General features: G+C 37.4%; 1 protein-coding gene across 14 annotated transcripts in view; it reads left to right on the top strand.

Annotated features, from left to right (window-relative positions):
• The window catches only part of BAZ2B (bromodomain adjacent to zinc finger domain 2B), a 329956-nt gene that overhangs the window by 10309 nt on the left and 300980 nt on the right, over positions 1–18667 (top strand). The window contains exon 1 of one of the 14 annotated variants that reach the window (XM_018063485.1): positions 16466–16497. The exons of the other annotated variants lie outside the window; for them this stretch is intronic. The gene's annotated coding sequence lies outside the window, so the exon portion shown is untranslated. Of the gene's footprint in view, positions 1–16465; positions 16498–18667 lie in introns of those variants that run through there. 14 annotated transcript variants of the gene reach the window in all.

Genomic DNA, 18667 nt, shown 5'->3' with positions numbered 1-18667 from the left:
TATGTTCAAATAAGTGGACACCTGAGTGATTTGCAATGGTGGTGATTATATTGAGCTTCCCACACACATAGTGTTAGATTCGCATGTGCTTGCATGTGTTTGTCCCCACACGAGATGATAAAGTAGCTTTCAGCACTTCAAGGTTGAGTACCAATCCTAAGAGTGCATTTTACTCTTTCTTGCCTTCACAAATGGCTGGATATGTTGGTAATATAACAGAATATATGGCTAGATTTAATCTAGCTGATAGTAGGCTGCACTTTTTTCTAAATAATAAATTGAAAGGTTATTAAAGGACGATGTGTTAAGTTTCAGTTTTGCATTTTGTAGGATAATGACTTTATATAGTTAAGTTGCCATTATTTGAGTTTACATTGATCATTTTGTGAATTATTCTATGCCTTTTTTTTCTCTCTGCCTTTTGACTATTGACCTTTCAGTTATTTCCCTGCTCTTTCACAGCTTAACAAAGAGTAAGCTGAGTTAGTGTAAAAGGAAGTAAATTTCAAGTGAGTTTAGTTTCCCTTCCTTCTTCACTTCTTGGTAGATCAGATAGAGTCCTCAGATTTTCACCAAAATGAAGGTTTAGGATTTTTGTCTCCCTTTTCTGATTCTCATTATATAACAGGTAATTATATTTAGATAAAAAGAAAGGAAAGGTAATGGATCCATTTTTAAAAATATTGGAAGCTCAACAAAACAGTAGAAAATTTAGACATTACTTGAAAACTGAATTGACTCAGTACCTGCAACTACAGGAGAGTCACAGGTATTTGATGCACTTTTATTCCTCTACTACTAATAATTTGAGAAAAGGAGGGCAGCTGCCTTCATTCATCAACTCTGTACTATATGCTGCCTTCAAGCATACTTTGGTGAGCCATAGAATAAAGTTTGTGAAATCTCATAGTACTCTTACCCGGAAAATCCCATGGTCAGAGGAGCCTGGTAGGCTGCAGTCCATGGGGTCGCTAAGGGTCGGACACGACTGAGTGACTTCACTTTCACTTTTCACTTTCATGCATTGGAGAAGGAAATGGCAACCCACTCCAGTGTTCTTGCCTGGAGAATCCCAGGGACGGGGGAGCCTGGTGGGCATCCGTCTATGGGGTCACACAGAGTCGGACATGACTGAGTGACTTAGCAGCAGCAGCAGCAGCAGCAGCAGCAGAATAGAGATAACTTTTGTCTGGAATCATTAGGAAAGGTTATTTGGTTTAGACAGCTTTGAATTAGACCAAGAAGATGAATAAACTGAATGTTCAGGGATCTGGAAGAAGTATCTAACTAAAACAGGACAGCATGAGCCCCCTGTGGAACAAATTAATTCAAACTAGGTCTGTTGGGCATGTGGAGTAGTTGTGTAACAGTGTTGGGGTAACCTTTGAAGGAAAAGAGAATGTTATGGGGTCCTGCTTTTCCATTGCTTTCAAAATTGACTGTTTGGCTTTCTCTGGAGAAGGTGGGTTAATCAGTTTCAAATCATCCATTTCAGTGATAGGGTTGTTGTTTGTGGAAGCAAGGTTAAAACTGACAAAACTGCCCTTCCTGGTCAGAGTTACTCAAATACTGTGTTTAATGTAAGATTAACCAGAACCGCTTTCTTCTCCCTCATTCTTTTCTTATGCTCTTATAAATGTTTTTTCTTGAAACCTAGTGCATTGAACATTGCTAAGAACATTGAGCAAAGGGAGGACATCACTGCTGTTTCCTTTTTTTAGGTTTGGTGGTGAGGAACTGGCTTTCCAAGGGAGTTTGATGTCTCTGACTCAGGAAACACTTTTACTTCTTTTAGTTTCTTTGGATAAATGAAGATAGCCAAACAGACTGGCTGCACTGTCAATAATGGGAATATTCGTAAGGACAAAAAGTAACAAAACATAAGCCCTTACTTTAAATTACATCAGTACTGAATTTCACTTATAATAGAAAATTCCACAAAGAGTAGAGACTATGAAAAAGAGAAATTAAAAAATTCATACTCAAATGTGAAAGAAAGTCTTCATTTTCTGTGATTAGACTTTTCCTAACTTCATTGTTGTTGTCCTAAGATAATTACATTCATTTCATTTCCCTTTTTTGCAGTACTGTGATGAACATTTTCTTGAAGGGACGTGTTAGAAGAAAACTTAAAAATTTCTATGTAGTCATTTCTTATCTTGATGATGGTGAGTTTTGAGTAAATTAAATGTGGAAATAAAAGGCTATCTAAAAGGACTTTGTTTCCTTTTCTGGTTTCCATGATGACGTGATTGTTGAAACATAACTTCTGGACCTTGGGAAAAGGGTCATTATTAACAAAAAACCATTACAGTGATATAGGAAGGAGCAAAGCCTATCTTGAGCATCTGAAAAAATGAGGAAGCAGCCTGTAAATCATAGGATAATATATTTCTCCTTTAATGGGTTGTTAGTGTAGCGTACTGCAAGACAAAGTAACAGAGACTGTGGATCAAATCTGTTTTAAAAGAAGAATGCTGTAGGGGATTTCCCTGGTAGTCTAATGACCAAGACTCCCCGCTTCTGCTGCTAGGGTTGCAGGTTTGATCCCTGGTCAGGAAACTAAGATCCTTCATGTAGCACTGTTCGGCCAAAAATAAACGGAGTATTACAGAGCTAAAGGAAATGTTGGGGATCGGCAATAACAACAACAGAAAGAGCAGAGTTTTAAAGAAGGCTTTTAAATGGGGATGCGGAGGAGTGTAGCATTATTATGTAATTGAGTCCTCTTGGAAAGTATCAAGAATTTCTTCATTCTGGGCTGAGTATCTTAACATTAAATTCTTGTATGTTATTATTGGTATTTTTAGTAGCTTGTTGAGAAAATATCTATGATCATACCTTGGGGATTTGAAGTAGGAAGTTGAAGGGTTAGGGAAGGGCTGTGTAAACAGTAAGATATTTGGTCCAGGAAGAGAACATGTAATAACTTTGGCCAGTTAGGTAAAACCTTTTTCCACTTCCTTCTCCAGAAAGAAATGTACTTGCCAAAATTCATAAAAGAGAAGAACTGTTTTAAAGAGTATGTAAATGCTTTTGTATGAAGTGTGAAATGAGACAGTAGGAACAAGTCATGCTGCGGGGAAGAAAGTAAGGATTAGGAATGTGACCTGAATTTCCCTGTTTTATTTTGAATAAAGTGTTCCATGACATAGTATTGAATTTCACCTTTTCATTTCACCTTTTTCATTTTAGTATGAAATATGTTTTGTGAAATAGGTCATTTTGGGCAATTTATTGCAAATGTTTTATTCTTAGTAGGGAGCATTTGATATGTTGCAGCTGAAGTTCAGAGATACAACTAAATTAAGCATGTGTGCCTGAGTAAAAATAAATGTTTGTTTCTATATTTGTAATCTTAGCACCTAACAAGTGAGCTATATATATATATATATATATATATTTAGCTATAGCTACCTGTAGAAACAATCACTTATTAATTTCTCATGTTTAGTACTCTTGTGATATGCTGACAGTTCTGTATTAGGCAGCAGTGATTAGTTAAATAAATTGGTCATTAAATTGAGAGCAAGAATTGGGTCAGCTTCTCTTTTTTAATAACTAGAAATAATTCAAGGTGACCAGAAATAAAATGCATGGTCCATAATATGCTCAAGGAAAGAATGTACTTAGAAAGGATGTACATAAAGTCTTTTGTGATTGTTATATCAGAAATTATTTTTATCAGGGAAACAATTGAGGGTAGGAAAGGAAAAACAGTTTCAGTAGCCATCATTAACTCAGTGAACTTACTCTCCAAGTGGGATACATGTCAGGTGCTCTCTGTTCCTGAGTAACTTTACAGTGTGGCGTCTTAACACTCAGTGTGATTCTTAATATAAATATTTTTTTGTATATCATAGCTTCTGAATGTGGGCTAGCTGTGAATATCTGCTGTTCAACTACACAAATGACATCAACTTTAATGTTGATGGTAAAACTGGCTGTGTTGGACTTAGGAAGGACAGTAATCTGTCTCCAGTGTTGTCTGTGTCCATTTTGCATATATGTATACACACACATATATATATTTAAAATTTAGTGATATTGGAGTATAGTTGATTTATGATGGTATTTTTATTTTATTTTAATACATTGTACTGAATAGAACCTACCATACTCCCTAATCCACCAATAACCTGAGTTTCAACTGTATAGGAAGGTTGCATGGTTTGAGATAGTTTATATGCTTAAGTATTCCTGTCACCAAGATGTTTAAAAAAAATTGCTTTGGAATTGTCGGGGGAGTGTGTAGTTTCCTCTGTTCTGTCTCGACCAGTGTTAACAGCTCGTTTATAGCTCAGAGTTTTATTTGGCAAATAAAGGATAGTACACCCTCAAGACATGAGGGTGGGCCAACCGCAAAGGAGAGGCTTCAATCTGTCTTGGCTCCCTCCTTTTATTCATTTGTCTTCTCCCTACCTTGAGCCTGCCCTATGCAAATTGGGGTGGCCAAGAAGGGGGTGTGTTTGTTTCACCTGAAGTTCTCACTCCGATCTGTGGATTTCCTTTTGTTCCATTTTCGCAGGTTTTTCCCTTTCTTTGTCTTTTCACCACCGCTGTTTTGGCCTCCTTTTTCCTGTTCTAACTACCTACCAGAATTAAAACATAAAACAGTTCAAGGAGACAGTGAAACTTAAGTTGGACTTTGAAGGAAGTAGTAGCTATTTTAGCTTAGAACAGCAGCCTGACCAGATAAAGAGGATAGAGGGAAACACTTACCCAACTAAAATTTGTTTGAAAATAATGGGAGATTAAGTAAGAAAAAAGGATTGGGCAAGCTAATAGATTTTCAAGCAGAGGCGTGACATTAAAAAGTTGTTTTAGAAAGATTTGGAAGAAGTCTGTTAAATTCATGGAAAGAAGAGGCTATTAGAAAGAATGGTAATTTATTACAGAAATTCCAGTGTTAGGTGGTAATGACTAGACTAATAGCAATGTGAATGGGCAGAAGGATTGATATGGGGCTTCCCCAGTGGCTCAGACAGTAAAGAATCTGCCTGCAATGCAGTAGACCAGGGTTCGATCCCTGGGTCAGGAAGATCCCTGGAGAAGGAAATGGCAGCCCACTCCAGTATTCTTGCCTGGAGAATTCCATGGACAGAGGAGCCTGGCAGGCTACAGTCCATGGGGTTGCAAAGAGTCAGACACAACTGAGTGATGAACACTTTCACATAATTTAAAGAAATGGTGTTGAGCTAGTTGGGGGAGGTAGGAGATGGTATTACCTTACATTTGAATTTATTTTGTAAGACCATAATAATTTGATGTAGTTGAACACTTACTTCCTCCTTTTCAAATGATGAAGTGGAAACTAGAGAAATTGGCTGTGGCTTAAAACTTGTAATGGCTAGATAGTCTTTCTAATACATCATACAGTCTCATGATGAGTTTAGCTTAAGATCAACTCTCATCTGTTTTTTAAAACCCCTCTATTTCCCTCTTGATATATCACATTATATATAGATGCACAAAAGAGTGGGACAAGACTTAGCAACTAAACAACAACTTCCCTCCTGATATATCACATTATATATAAATGAACAATCAAGTTCACTTAGCCTAATATTTTCCATTTGCGTTTATTTTTATAGCCTCGAATGTGTTTATACCACTGCCAAACATCACTATCTGAAAACAACTGGGAGATAGGAGGTAGCATGTTCTAGACATTAGAGACGTACAATATGTTATGGATCCCTGATTGTAGACTGATGACTCCATGGTTTTGCATATGATATTCCCTGTATCTAATTATTATTTTCTCTTTTTGCTTGATAGAATCTGCTTATTTTCTTATATCCTTCAGAAGAGTTACTTTTCTGAAATCTTCCCAATCTTATACCTCCCCGCAGGATTATCTGATTCTTCTCTTGTGCCCCAGTTGAGTGCAAATGGTGGAATACATGGCTGTGCAAATAGATTCCTCTCTTCCTGCCTGTTCAAATAATGGTTCAGTGAGCATTTTTTATTCATAATGCTTTTATTTGTTGTTGTTTGACATTATTTCATAGTCTGAGTTCCCAGAAATGCAATTGTTGGATCAAGCGCTAGGAATATTTAAAGCCTCTTAATATATATAGTATAAATTTGGCTTTTGCAAAGATTGTATGAATTTATATTTCAGTAGCAATATATAACTTTTCATATTTACCACACTTTCATTGGATTTGGTATATTAATTATTTTTAGCTTTTGCAAAAAACTGTATCTTATTTTATATTTTACTTTTTTGGCCAAGCTGCATGGTTTGCAAGATCTCAGTTTCCCAACCACGGACTGAACCTGAGCCGTCGGCAGTGAAAGCAGAGTCCTAACCATTGGACTACCAGGGAATTCTCAAAATTGTACTTTCTTTAATCAGCATTTCTGTGACTAATAAGAGTGACCATTTTTCAGTGTCTTAACCTATTGTGTTTCTCTTTTGTAATTTGTCTTTAACATTTACCTGTTATTACACTGATTTCTCAGTGTGTTTATTATAAAGTATTTATAAATTCTCCAAAGTATTAATGATACTATGTTTTTATTATATTCACTGTGCTTAATTTGGCTTTATAATATTGTTTTAATTTATAGAAATGTCAAATATTAAATTGTCAATTTCTTATATTTTTGAAAACATTTTATTTCCATTTTAAGCTGAAATTGTGCTTCTTGACATAGTTTTTATAGTCAGTTCTCTTATTTTTATCTTATTTATTTAATTATTTTAAAAAGTAAGTTTTGGAGGACTAATATTTTATCCAAAGTCAGACACGACTGAGCAACTGAACCAACTGAACTGAATATTTTGTCAATGAAAGTATAACTCTTTAAATTGAAGAGAAGCAGAGTTTTTTAAATTGAAGTATAGTTGATTTATAGTATTTTGTTAGTTTCAGATATACAATAAAGTGATTCAGTACATATATAAATATGTTTGGATTATTTTTTATTATAGGTTATTATAAGATGTTGAATATAGTTCCCTGTGATATATAGTAAATCTTTGGTGCTTACCTATTTTTTGTATAGTAGTTTGTATCTATTAGTTGCATACTTCTCATTTATTCCTCTCCCCCTCCCATTTGGTAACTATAGTTTGTTTTCTAAGTCTGTGAACCTGTTCCTATTTTACATATAGATTCATTTGTAGTATTTTTCATATTCTACATATAAGTGATATTATGTAATATTTGTCTTTGTCTAACTTCACTTAATATGATATTCTCTGAGTCCATCCATATTGCTGCAGATGGCAATATTTCATTCTTTTGGATGGCTGAGTAATATTCCATTGTATATTCGTACCACATCTGAAACCAGTCATCTGTTAATGAGTACTTGGGTTGCTTCCCTGTCTTGACTGTTGCAAATAGTGCTGTTGTGAACATTGGGGTGCATATATCTTTTTGAATTAAGAGTTTTCATTACAGGATATACCTGGAATGTATTTATCCCAGGAGTGGAGTTGCTGGATCATATGGTAACTCTATTTTTAGTTTTTTTCAAGGAGCCTCCAGACTGTTTTCCACAGTGACTGTACCAATTTTCATTCCCACCAACAGTTTAGGAACGCTCTCTTTTCTCTATACCATCTCCAACCTTTATCATGTATAGAGTTTTTGATAATGGCCATCTGACCAGTATGGGCTTCCCTGGTGGCTCAGATGGTAAAGAGTCTGCCTGCAATGTGGGAGACCCAGGTTCGTCCCTGTGTCAGGAAGATCCCCTGGAGAAGGAAATAGCAACCCTGTCCAGTATTCTTGCCTGGAAAATCGGTCAGTGGGCTAGCAAAGAGTCAGATACCACTGAGTGACTAACACACACACACATACACACGCACATTCTGACCTGTATGAAATGATAGGTCATTGTAGTTTTTTGATTCGAATTTCTTTAATAGTGACATTGAACATCTTTTCATATGCCTCTTAGCCATTTGTATGTCTTCTGGAGAAATGTCTGTTTAGGTCTTGTGCCCATATTTTGATTAGGTTATTTGTTTTTGATGTTGAGTTATGTGAGCTGTTTGTGTATTTTAGAAATTAAGCCCTTGTTGGTCGCATGGCTTGTGAATATTTTCTCCTAGTGTATGGGTTGTCTTTCTATTTTGTTTAGAATTTCCTTTGTTGAGCAAAAACTTTTAAGTTTGATTAGGTTCCATTTGTTAATTTTTGCTTTTTATTCCTTAAGAAGAAATCGCTACAATTTATATCAGAGGACGTTTTGTCTATATTCTATGAATTTTATGGTGTCTTGTCTTATATTTACATCTTTAAAACATTTTGAGTTGATTTTTGTGTCTGGTGTGAGGGTATGTTCTAATTTCAATGATTTACACGTATTATAGTGGTCTAACTTTCCCAATACCACTTGCTGAAGAAACTGTTTTTTTCTTCCCTTGTATGTTCTTTCTTCCTTTGTCTTAGATTAATTGACTACAAGTGTCTCGGTTTATTTCTGGATTCCCTATTCTGTTCATTGATGTATATGTCTGTTTTTGTGCTAATATCACTGTTTTGATTACTGTAGCTTTGTAGTATTGTCTAAAGTTTAGAATGGTTGTTCTTTCAAGTTTCTTCTTTTTCCTTAGATTTAAAACATTTTTTTGTATTCAAGTGTAGTTTATTTACAATATTAGTTTCAGATGTACAACATACTGATTCAGTATTTGTATAAATGATATTCCGTCTAAAGTTATTATAAAATAAAGGCCGTATTTTTCTGTGCTGTACAGTATATCCTTGATTTTATTTATTTTGTACACAATAGTTTATATCTCTTAATCCATTTCCCTGTCTTGCCTCCTTTCCACCTGCCCCCCCACCACTGGTAATAGTTTGTTCTATATTTTATTTTTGGCATATAAATTATTCCCCATTCTTTTTTCCTAGTAAAACTGTCTTTTAGTGCCTGTATTAAGGCTCAGCTTCCCGTCAATACTTATTATCCATCCTGCATTTCCTCAAAATATCTGTTATAAGCAATACTAAACTAAATAAAGTCAGCTTTTTAATGCATTGTCAGTTTTTTTCCCCATTGTTCTGTTTCTACCTCTTGTGGAAGTACGCTTTCTAAAACATATTAATTAGTACTGAATATACAAAAATAAATTTTCATTGATCAGTTGAAGTTGTCATCCTGGTAAATGATTCTGTTACTTATTAGATGCCTAAATTAAGATTACTTGAGAATATAACTCGATGTTTATTTATTTGGCTGTGTCAGCCCATAGTTGTGGCATGCATGATCTTTGTTGGGTCATGTGGGGTCTTCGTTGTGGCACCCAGACTCTCTAGTTGTCTGTCATGAGTGGCTCCAGAGTGCACAGGTTCAGTATTTGCAGCACGTGGGCTTAGTTGCTCCGAGGCAGGGGGGATCTTAGTTCTCCAACCAGGGATAAACCCTTGCCACATGAATTGCAAGGCAGAGTCTTAATCACTGGACCCTTTGGGAAGTCCCTAACTTGACCTTTAAAAAACAAATTTTCACATTATATTTACACTGTTTGCTTATTTATGGTACAAGTCAATTGTAAATGCTGCCTTGCAATTTGACTGTTATTCCTTCTTGCAGTTTATATTTATTTCCCTTTGATTTTCCTTTTTTCTTTATATGAATTTTGTTGTTTATTTTCTAACTTCTTAAGAAATTGAAGTATAATGGACATATTACACCATATTCATTTCAGAAGTACAACATGACTTTTCTTAAAATTAAAAATATATTTTTTACTAAAAAAATATTCTCAAAGTTTTGAAACAAACATCCTTAAGTTTTTATGCGTATTCTAATTTATTTCCTTAGGCTATGTTCCTGAAGGTTCAATTGCTTTGTTGAAGCATATGAATATTTTACACATGTACAGTGGTATTCTGGTAAATATTAAAAACTGGTGTGTGTGTCTGATAGAGGGAGTTCTAATAGATGCTATGTGCTATTTTCTTTGATAAATGCTCTAAATGTGGTCTCTTTCAAACCAGCAGCTTAATACCACTGAACATATTTGAGCTGTGCAGTCATATAACCATTATATAGTATTAGCACAAAAGTAATACAATAAATTTAAGTAACTTCAACAGTGTAAGCCATAATAAAATGTAGTAAAATAATGGGAGTAATTAGGGAGTGATAAATTTTAAGTGTTTATTACCTTATTTTTAATATTATTTACTGAATGGTAACTTAATATAATTTAATATTTAATAGTGACTGTGTTTAATACCTTGGTTACAAAGTTCCTGAAAATTTAACAAATGTCTCTTGTGAGCTACTATGAGTAAGCTCTAGCGCACCACTGCTAGGTAATCTTTTTTTTTCTTTATCCTCCTCTTCCTTTTCTTTTCTCCTTACTTCTTCCTTTTGTTATGTTTATGTTGTTTTCAATATAGAAAGAAATACCAGTACTTTAAGATGAATATTTTATTCTTTTTGTTTATGATTTCAAGATTTACCTTGCTTTACACTTAAATTTTATTATAGGTGAGCTATTAAGTGAAATGACTCAAAATTCTCCAAGCCAGGCTTCAGCAATATGTAAACCGTGAGCTTCCAGATATTCAAGCTGGTTTTAGAAAAGGCACAGGAACCAGAGATCAAATTGCCAACATCTGCTGGATCATTGAAAAAGCAAGAGAGTTCCAGAAAGACATCTATTTCTGCTTTTTTGACTATGCCAAAGCCTTTGACTGTGGATCACAATAAACTGTGGAAAATTCTGAAAGAGATGGGAATACCAGACCACCTGACCTGTCTCTTGAGAAACCTGTATGCAGGTCAGGAAGCAACAGTAAGAACTGAACATGGAACAGCAGACTGGTTCCAAAGAGGAAAAGGAGTATGTCAAGGCTGTATATTGACACCCTGCATATTTAACTTCTGTGCAGAGTACATCATGAGAAACACTGGGCTGGAAGAAGCACAAGCTGGAATCAAGATTGCCGGAAGAAATATCAATAACCTCTGATATGCATGACACCACCCTTATGGCAGAAAGTGAAGAGGAACTAAAAAGCCTGTTGATGAAAGTGAAAGAGGAGAGTGAAAAAGTTGGCTTAAAGCTCAACATTCAGAAAACGAGGATCATGGCATCTGGTCCCATCACTTCATGGCAGATAGTTGGGGAAACAGTGTCAGACTTTATTTTTTGGGCTCCAAAATCACTGCAGATGGTGATTACAGCCACGAAATTAAAAGATGTTTACTCCTTGGAAAGAAAGTTATGACAGACCTAGATATCATATTCAAAACCAGACACATTACTTTGCCAACAAAGGTCCATCTAGTCAAGGCTATGGTTTTTCCTGTGGTCATGTATGGATGTGAGAGTTGGACTGTGAAGAAGGCTGAGCGCTGAAGAATTGATGCTTTTGAACTGTGGTGTTGGAGAAGACTCTTGAGAGTCCCTTGGACTGCAAGGAGATCCAACCAGTCCATGCTAAAGGAGATCAGTCCTAAGTGTTAATTGGAAGGACTGATGCTGAAGCTGAAACTCTGAAACTTTGGCCACCTCATGTGAAGAGCTGACTCATTTGAAAAGACCCTGATGTTGGGAAAGATTGAAGGCAGGAGGAGAAGGGGACGACAGAGAATGAGATGGTTGGATGGCATCACCGACTCAATGGACGTGAGTTTTGGTAAACTTTGGAGTTGGTGATGGACAGGGAGGCCTGGTGTGTTGCGGTTCATGGGGTCACAAAGTCAGACATGACTGAGCCAATGAACTGAACTGAACTGAAGTGAAAGAAGTGAAGTGTGGATTCCCAGATTTATTTTTTCCCTGAAAGACCATTCAGTTTTCTCCCAAATTCTCTTATTGTTTGTAATAATTTTTTAGTTGATTGTATCAGATTTTCTGCATATATAATTGTATTATTCAAATAAAGATGATTCTGTTGCCTCGATTCTAATATTTGTAACTTTATTTTTCTGTGTTAAGAATAAAGTAGGTGAGTACCTACAAAGCAGTATTAACAAGCTAAAACAATACCCAGTTGTGGATTTGACTGCTGATAGAAGCAAGATCTGATGCTGTAAAGAGCAATATGGGATAGGAACCTGGAATTTTAGGTCCATGAATCAAGATAAATTGGAAGTGGTCAAACAGTAGATGGCAAGAGTGAACGTCAACATTCTAGCAATCAGCGAACTAAAATGGACTGGAATGGGTGAATTTAACTTAGATGACCATTATATCTACTACTGTGGTCAGGAATCCCTTAGAAGAAATGGAGTAGACATTGTGGTCAACAAGAGAGTCCGAAGTGCAGTACTTGGATGCAATCTCAAAAACAACAGAATGATTTCTGTTCGTTTCCAAGGCAGATCATTCAGTATCACACTAATCCAAGTCTATGCCCCAACCAGTAACGCTGAAGATGCTGAAGTTGAATGATTCTGTGCTTATTTAACTTACATGCAGAGTACATCATGAGAAACACTGGACTGGAGGAAACACAAGCTGGAATCAAGATTGCCGGGAGAAATATCAATAACCTCAGATATGCAGATGACACCACCCTTATGGCAGAAAGTGAAGAGGAACTAGAAAGCCTGTTGATGAAATTGAAAGTGGAGAGTGAAAAAGGTGGTCTACAGCTCAACATTCAGAAAACGAAGATCATGGCATCCGGTCCCATCACATCATGGGAAATACATGGGGAAACAGTGGAAACAGCGTCAGACTTTATTTTTTTGGACTCCAAAATCACTGCAGATGGTGATCACAGCCATGAAATTAAAAGGCACTTACTCCTTGGAAGAAAAGTTATGACCAACCTAGATAACATATTCAAAAGCAGAGACATTATTTTGCTGACTAAGGTCCATCTAGTCAAGGCTATGGTTTTTCCTGTGGTCATGTATGGATGTGAGAGTTGGACTATGAAGAAGGCTGAGCGCCGAAGAATTGATGCTTTTGAACTGTGGTGTTGGAGAAGACTCTTGAGGGTCCCTTGGACTGCAAGGAGATCCAACCAGTCCATTCTGAAGGAGATCAACCCTGGGATTTCTTTGGAAGGAATGATGCTAAAGCTGAAACTCCAATACTTTGGCCACCTCATGCTAAGAGTTGACTCATTGGAAAAGACTCTGATGCTGGGAGGGATTGGGGGCAGGAGGAGAAGGGGATGACTGAGGATGAGATGGCTGGATGGCATCACCGACTCGATCGACATGAGTTTGAGTGCACTCTTGGAGTTGGTGATGGACAGGGAGGCCTGGCGTGCTGTGATTCATGGGGTTGCAAAGAGTCGGACACGACTGAGCGACTGAGCTGAACTGAACTGATGAAGACTTACAAGACCTTTTAGAACTAACACCCGAAAAAGATTTCCTTTTTGTTATAGGAGACTGGAATGCAAAAGTAGAGAGTCACGAAACACCTGGAGTAACAGGCAAATCTAGCCTTGGAATGTGAAATGAAGCAGGGTAAAGGCTAATATAGTTTTGCCAAGAGAACGCACTGGTCATAGCAAACACCCTCTTCCAACAAGACAAGAGAAGACTCTACAGGTGGACATCACCAGATGATCAACACCAAAATCAGATTAATTATATTCTTTACAGCAAAGATGGAGAAGCTCTATACAGTCAGCAAAAACAAGACCGGGAGCAGACTGTGGCCCAGATCATGAACTTATTATTGCCAAATTCAGACTTAAATTGAAGACAGTAGGGAAAACCACTAGACCATTCAGGTATGACCTAAATCAGATCACTTATGATTATACAGTGGAAGTGAGAAATAGATTTAAGGGACTAGATCTGATAGATGGAGAGCCTGATCAACTACGGACGGAGGTTCGTGACATTGTACAGGAGGCAGGGATCAAGACCATCCCCATGGAAAAGAAATGCAAAAAAGCAAAATGGCTGTCTGGGGAGACCTTACAAATAGCTGTGAAAAGAAGAGAAGCGAAAAGCAAAGGAGAAAAGGAAAAATACAAGCATCTGAATGCAGAGTTCATGGGGATGATCCAGAGAGATGTTATAGGGAGGGAGGTGGGAGGGGGGTTCATGTTTGGGAACGCATGTAAGAATTAAAGATTTTAAAATTTAAAAAATAAAAAAATAAATAAAATTTTAAAAAAATTAAAAAAAATAAAGATAATAAAGTATAATAAAGAACATAAACCATTAAAAAAAAAAAGAATAGCAAGAAGAGATAAGAAAGCCTTCTTCAGTAATCAATGCAAAGAAATAGAGGAAAAGAACAGAATGGGAAAGACTAGAGATCTCTTCAAGAAAATGAGAGATACCAAGGGAACATTTCATGCAAAGATGGGCTCGATAAAGGACAGAAATGGTATGTACCTAACAGAAGCAGAAGATATTAAGAAGAGATGGCAAGAATACACAGAAGAACTGTACAAAACAGATATTCACAAACCATATATTCACAATGGTGTGATCACTCACCCAGAGCCAGACATCCTGGAATGTGAAGTCAAGTGGGCCTTAGAAAGCATCACTATGAACAAAGCTAGTGGAGGTGATGGAATTCCAGTTGAGCTGTTTCAAATCCTGAAAGATGATGCTGTAAAAGTGCTGCACTCAATATGCCAGCAAATTTGGAAAACCCAACAATGGCCACAGGACTGGAAAAGGTCAGTTTTCATTCCAATTCCAAAGAAAGGCAATGCCAAAGAATGCTCAAACTACTGTACAGTTGTACTCATCTCACATGCTAGTAAAGTAGTGCTCAAAATTCTCCAAGCCAGGCTTCAGCAATACGTGAACCATGAACTTCCTGATGTTCAAGTTGGTTTTGGAAAAGGCAGAGGAACCAGAGATCAAATTGCCAACATCCGCTGGATCAGGGAAAAAGCAAGAGAGTTCCAGAAAACCATCTACCTCTGCTTTATTGACTATGCCAAAGCCTTTGACTGTGTGGATCACAGTAAATTGTGGAAAATTCTGAAAGAGACGGGAATACCAGACCACCTGACCTGCCTCTTGAGAAACCTGTATGCAGGTCAGGAAGCAACAGTTAGAACTGGACATGGAACAAGAGACTGGTTCCAAATAGGAAAAGGAGTACATCAAGGCTGTATATTGTCACCCTGCTTATGTAACTTCTATGCAGAGTACATCATGAGAAACACTGGGCTGGAAGAAGCACAAGCTGGAATCAAGATTGCCAGGAGAAATCTCAATAACCTCAGATATGCAGATGACACCACCCTTATGGCAGAAAGTGAAGAGGAACTAAAAAGCCGGTTGATGAAAGTGAAAGAGGAGAGTGAAAAAGTTGGCTCAAAGCTCAACATTCAGAAAACGAAGATCATGGCATCTGGTCCCATCACTTCATGGGAAATAGATGGGGAAACAGTGGAAACAGTGTCAGACTTTATTTTTCTGGGCTCCAAAATCACTGCAGATGGTGATTGCAGCCATGAAATTAAAAGACGCTTACTCCTTGGAAAGAAAATTATGCCCGACTTAGATATCATATTCAAAAGCAGAGACATTACTTTGCCAACAAATGTCCATCCAGTCAAGGCTATGGTTTTTCCAGTAGTCATGTGTGGATGTGAGAGTTGGACTGTGAAGAAAGCTGAGCGCCGAAGAATTGATGCTTTTGAACTGTGGTGTTGGAGAAGACTCTTGAGAGTCGTTTGTAGTGCAAGGGAATCCAACCAGTCTATCCTAAATGAGATCAGCCCTGGGATTTCTTTGGAAGGAATGATGGTAAAGCTGAAACTCCAGTACTTTGGCCACCTCATGCGAAGAGTTGACTCATTGGAAAAGACTCTGATGCTGGGAAGGGTTGGGGGCAGGAGTAGGAGATGACAGAGGATGAGATCCTTGGATGGCATCACCGACTCGATGAACATGAGTTTGAGTGAACTCCGGGAGTTGATGGACAGGGAGGCCTGGTGTGCTGCGATTCATGGGGTTGCAAAGAGTTGGACTTAACTGAGCAACTGAACTGAACTGAGCCTTATTTTTTCCTGACTTTGGAAATGGTTCGAGTACTATAACACTGTGTATTGGCTTCTTTAATGATGGCCTTTCTCTCACTAGGTTTGGCTCTTTTTGGTGACTTTTGGCTTGTTATATGTATGTTTGGGAATCACATTAAGCAAGTATTCACTTATTTCTATTTTATTAAGACTTACAAATTTCAGTAAGTTTAATTTTACTTAAATGAGTGAGCAGCTTCATAATTCTTCATGGCTACCTCCATTTATCTTAGTGTTGTGGTTGTGTTTTTGTTTTCTATTTTGTCCTGGAGATTTAAATACTGATGGTCTTTGATATTTGAAATAAGCAACATGGTGACCTGAGCAACAGAAAACATAATTCAGATATATTTTCCCTTAGATCTTTTTCTCTGACTGTGTTGAGTTGTGTGTTGTGAGTGTATCTGTGATCCCGTGTTTGAGGGTCAATCTTTGATTTTAGCAGTTCTGCTTCAGACCAGCCTGCCTCGGGATTAGGCCACAGGAGGGGGAGTGGCAGCAAGAGGAAAATGGCCAGTCTACTACTGTGGATTATGAGTTTTTTATGGTGAGTCAGTCAGTGCTTACTAATGTCTGCCTAGTCAAACTTGTTCATCACCTGCAAAAAGCTGCCTTTATTTCAACCCTAATGACTGGTTGAGGACAATTAAAACAATTGAGGTCAAAAGTGTAACCCATGATGTTTTTCTTCTATGCAGACATGAGTCCCAAGCTCTGTGATTCCCACTTCTCTTATAGTCCCTAAACTTTAATTCTGCAAATTATAAGTTAGAACATTTCAGAATATTCTGTCTTGCTGTTGCTGCTGCTGCTAAGTCGCTTCAGTCGTGTCCGACTCTGTGCAACCCCATAGACTGCAGCGCACCAGGCTCCTCCATCCATAGGGTTTTCCAGGCAAGAGTACTGAAGTGGGGTGACATTTACTGCTTCCTAAAATCTGCACCTTGCACTCTGGGAATATAGATAAAATAAAAATCTTGTTATAATATTGATCTTTTCCCTGGCATCTTTAATGATGGCATTTATCTCACTAGTTCTGATCCTTTTTGGTAGATTTTTGGGAGTGATTATGTGAATGAATGCTACTTATTCATATTTTAAAGCTCTTTTCACATATCCAAAAACTTCTCCTTAGAAAAGGTTATACCATTTTAAACGATTGCTGCTGGACTTTGGAATTTTTTCTTTGTATTCTTAGAATAATTTCCTTAAAATTTTTATATCCTTAATTGTTACAGATAATTGCATGTTACTAAATATATTGGGGTATGGTATTTGTGTTTGAATTGTTTAGAAGGGCAGAGACATTACTTTGCCAACAAAGGTCCATCTAGTCAAGGCTGTGGTTTTTCCAGTAGTAATGTATTGATGTGAGAGTTGGACTGTAAAGAAAGTTGAGCGCCGAAGAATTGATGCTTTTGAACTGTGGTGTTGGAGAAGACTCTTGAGAGTCCCTTGGACTGCAGGGAGGTCCAGTAGATCCATCCAGTCCATCTTAAAGGCAATAAGTCCTCAATATTCATCGGAAGGACTGATGCTGAAGCTAAAACTCCAATACATTGGCCACCTGATGCAAAGAGTTGACTCCTTGGAAAAGATGCTAATGGTGGGAAAGATTGAGGTCAGGAGGAAAAGGGGACGACAGAGGATGAAATAGTTGGATGGCATCACCAACTCAACGGGCATGAGTTTGAATAAACTCCGGGAGTTGGTGATGGACAGGGAGGGCTGGTGTGCTGTAGTCCATGGGATCGCAGAGAGTCGCACACGGCTGAGCCACTGAACTGAACTGTTTAGAAGTAGTGGTTTTGTAAGATTTTTGGAGTGACGTGGTAATAGTAATCCCATAACAACTGGTCTCATGACGTATGGCTGATTATTTTCATAGGTGCAACAAGAGTGTCAATTACATAGGCTTCGAGTTTGCTCTTGCAAATCTAGAGCCTGTTACACTATCATACAGCTATTAAGGCTGTGACATTAACTTGACTATAACTTTTTGTAGGGAATCTCAGGTAGGACATTTAAAAGCTACTGTTATTTGCTTTCTTCAGGCTAGGAATGCAAGCCCAGGAGACTACTAGATTTTACCTAGTACCCTTAAATATCCCTTGAATTTGTTAAGATTCCTCGTCTGCTGGGAAGTGACCTTCCTTATCAGTTACAAAGCTGAGCCCTTATAATCCAGGGACAAGTTCAGGTTTTCTGCAAGGGCTCTTAGGCTTTGGATCCTTAATTAAAGCCAGCCATAGGCTTCCCTCATAGCTCAGTTGGTAAAGAATCTGCCTGCAATGCAGGAGACCCCAGTTCAATTCCTGGGCTGGGAAGATCCCCTGGAGAAGGGAAAGGCTACCCACTCCAGTGTTCTGGTCTGGAGAATTACATGGACTGTATAGTGCATGGGATCCCAAAGAGCTGGACATGGCTGAGTGACTTTCACTTTCACTTTTCAAAGGTCTTGAAAATTAACTTCAAGCTGCCATGCTACAAAGTAGTTACTGTTGAAAAAACATTTTGCCATAATAATAATTAGATGTATTTGAGCATAGGAATTTTTCAAAATTACAAGCATTGTATAGGTTTAATTTTAACTTATTTTGTTAAAGCCATAACTTAAAAAAAAGAAATTTATTAAATTAATTTACCAAAGATTTGCCTTAATTATGCAAACTTGGGTTCTTAAATGGTTCTTACTTTATTTTTATAAGTATTTTTTA

Source organism: Capra hircus, chromosome 2 (assembly GCF_001704415.2).
Source record: "Capra hircus breed San Clemente chromosome 2, ASM170441v1, whole genome shotgun sequence".
NCBI lineage: Eukaryota > Metazoa > Chordata > Mammalia > Artiodactyla > Bovidae > Capra > Capra hircus.
The sequence above is the reverse complement of the archived record's forward strand: the minus strand, read 5'-3'. Positions and strand labels throughout refer to the sequence as shown.